At 45.2% G+C, this 3,246-nt stretch overlaps 1 long non-coding RNA gene across 1 annotated transcript; it reads right to left on the bottom strand.

Moving 5' to 3' along the window:
* Nucleotides 1–421: 421 nt before the first annotated feature.
* LOC126999254 (uncharacterized) lies at nucleotides 422–2,636 on the bottom strand. Its single transcript, XR_007753170.1, has 2 exons — nucleotides 2,537–2,636; nucleotides 422–1,224 (listed from the first exon to the last, which is right to left on the bottom strand). It is a non-coding gene; the product is annotated as an uncharacterized LOC126999254 (long non-coding RNA).
* Between the last annotated feature and the right edge of the window lie 610 nt (nucleotides 2,637–3,246).

Genomic DNA, 3,246 nt, shown 5'->3' with positions numbered 1-3,246 from the left:
GGTTCAGGGTGAAGTGTATGAATGTGCACTGTGAAGTATAAAAGCGTTGAGGAGGACCTAATAACTAATAATTAACTAAGTAACATATGTAGTTGCCGGATACCAGGTGACTGAGTTGCCTAGTCTCGGGATGGAGGATCAGCTTACTGAATATAGTAATTGTAACGACAGCGTTATGAATGTCAGAGATATTTAGAAACGGTGACAAATCAAAATAATAGGACTCACTCTGTAACGACCGTCAATGTATTTATATGATTTTTTTATGTGAATATTTCTCCCTCTTCTTATACTATATCTTATTTGTTTCCTATTTTTTATGTCTAATTTGATGATGTTTATAAGATATTAATGTTGGAAAACCTTTATTTATCACAGAAAAAATATATCTTTCACAAAGATATGCATTAAAACAAAAACATAAAATAACATTTTATTGGAGAGCGCGGGACACTCTCGGCCTTACTTGGATGACTCATCGGCAAAGAATCCAGCAAGGTGTCAGGCCTTCTCTATAATCGAGACGGTAATAGCTAGCAGAGCACCACCTTCCTCTGCCAGTGTAGATACTATAGTCACGCAACATAAATGGGTTGAAACTGACCTCTCTGCTGGCCACTCTGTTTAATTTCTTTCATAAGAGCTGTACGTGTTTAGGGGGCTTTATTTGTCTTAAAGTTTATTTTTTCCCCTTAGCTGTCTCCTCGCTGTATGAAGGTTGGTGCTGGCCTGCTGGGTGAGGGAGGCCAGTCACCAGTGCTGTGAAGGTTGGGATGTGGCAATGTTCTTGCTGTCTCTCTGACCATTCTGTTTAATTTCTTTCATAATAGTAGTATTTAGGGGGCTTTATTTGTCTTTAGTTTATTTTTTTCCCTTAGCTGCCTCCTCGTTGTATTAAAATAACACCCCTGCCACGCCCACACATCTGCGCTACTGATTTGCAACGTACTCTATGGCCTAGATCACGGGCTGTGTGGCTAGTGCTGCATAGACGGACAGGCAGGTGCTTCAGCTTGCTTGAGATTAAGTTTGAGGACCATGACTTTCCACTTTTCATCGGGACACTTGTCAAGCCCAAACTCCTGCTCGAATGTGCCCACCAAAGCCTTGCAGCGATGCAGTGTCCCGCAGCACTGCAGCTTCACCATGTCGGAATTGGACATCTCACACCACGGGCCTTTGTCAGGAGGCGTCCTCCTGGCCCACCGCGTTTTTCTCCACGACCTGCACAGGGACACACAAAACAGGAACATAAGGGCCCATATTCTTAAACATTTCGGGGCCTACACATACACCCCAGCAGGCACATGACGTCAGACTGACGTCGATAATGGGTAAGGACGCTATCTCTGTCAGCAGTTACCTGATTCACCAGACAGAATAATATTTCACAGACAAGTTGGACAACTGGATCTCTATTTTCTATGTACATTATGTTATCACTAAACGAAAAGATAGAATAATTACAACACTTTTACACATTACTTCATGGTATAAAGACTTTAATAATGGAAATAATTGTCATTGTCATTCTATTACTAAATACATCTGTGCTGTTTATCTTTCACCTAATTCTACTATGTAAAATTCTTTGACTACCTGAACTCTAAAGTGGAGCACATCTTGACCCACACTCCCTTCGCTGAAATCTCCATCCTAGGAGATTTCAATGTTCACCACCAGCTTTGGCTTTCATCCTCTTTCACTGACCAGCCTGGTGAACAAGCCTACAACTTTGCTCTCCTCAATGACCTAGAGCAGTTGGTTCAGCACCATACACGTATTCCTGACCGTCTTGGAGACCAGCCCAACATACTAGACCTCTTCCTTACCTCTAACCCTTCTACTTACTCTGTCAAACTGTTCTCTCCGTTGGGCTCCTCCGATCACAACCTTATTTCTGTATTTTGTCCTATCGCTCCTGTACACCCTCTGAACCCACCGAAGAGGCGATGCTTCTAGCATTTTGCTTCAGCTCGGTGGGACGACCTGAGGATGTACTTTTCCGATTTCCCGTGGAATGATTACTGCTTCCAGGACAGAGACCCCTCTGTGTGTGCCCAGCGCATCACAGAGGTGATTGTCTCAGGAATGGAGGCATACATTCCACGTTCTTTCTCTACTCCTCATGCTAAAAAGCCTTGGTTTAATCACGCTTGTTCTCGTGCTGTCAAAGATAGAGAGGCAGTTCACAAAAGATACCAGAGCAGAGGAACAGCCAGTCAACCGGCCAGCCAGACACTCAGACAATCAACCAATCAGCGAGTCAACCAGCCAGCCAGCCAACCAATCAGGCAGTCAGTCAACCACCCAGTCAGTCATCTAGTCAACCAGTCAGCCATCCAGTCGGTCAGTTAGACAGACAGTCAGTTTACCAATCAGCCAGCCAATCAACCCACCAGGCAACCAGTCAACCCACCAGTCAACCAGACAGCCAGCCAGCTAGACAGCCAGTCTACCAGTCTCCTCCTCCAAAAGCACCGATTTTTTTCGATGTATCTTAGCTTCGCAGCATTCTCAAGCGATCTCGCGTAACACAAATGATGCTGAAGGTCCTGCCATTTGCCCGCGGACAGTGACTTGGGGATGGGGCACACGTGGTCCGTCTGCTCACTCTGCTGGGGAGGTGACCACCAAGATCTATAGTATCAGGTCTCCTCACTTTACCTCCACTGCGCAGCTTGTGACGTCAGCTGGCTGTGAGACAGTGAGGAAGACGGGAAACTATTCTATTTTCCCCGTTCTCTCTCATGGCGCTGCCGTTCTCTCTCTCTCTCTCTCTCTCTCTCTCTCTCTCTCTCTCTCTCTCTCTCTCTCTCTCAAGAATACCCCATATTTGCCCCCAGATGTTGATCTTGTCATTATTATTAGTAATATTGTGTGTGTGGTGTGTGTTTACTCACTTACAAACTCAAATGTACGCATAACAGCTATACTATTTTAAATATCTCCCTAATTCATATCTTTTTCCATATGTGATTCTTATAATGTGCCTTGTCAATGGCTATGAGTAGATACCCTCCACTCCATTCTTATTTACTAGCTTACGTGTGTGTGTGTGTGTGTGTGTGTGTGTGAGAGAGAGAGAGAGAGAGAGAGTGAGAAACTGAGAGCGACTGCCAGCTAGCTGTTACTGCACGGAGGTTGGAAGAGCGACTGACCCCATCGGCCCCGCTGAACCTACCCTCGAACAGCCAGGTGACGTCTGTGCGCTAGCAACTGCGAAAATACGTCGGAAGTGAGGAG

This window comes from Eriocheir sinensis, chromosome 16, assembly GCF_024679095.1.
Source record: "Eriocheir sinensis breed Jianghai 21 chromosome 16, ASM2467909v1, whole genome shotgun sequence".
Classification (NCBI taxonomy): domain Eukaryota; kingdom Metazoa; phylum Arthropoda; class Malacostraca; order Decapoda; family Varunidae; genus Eriocheir; species Eriocheir sinensis.
This window is presented reverse-complemented; position numbering and strand designations above follow the sequence as displayed.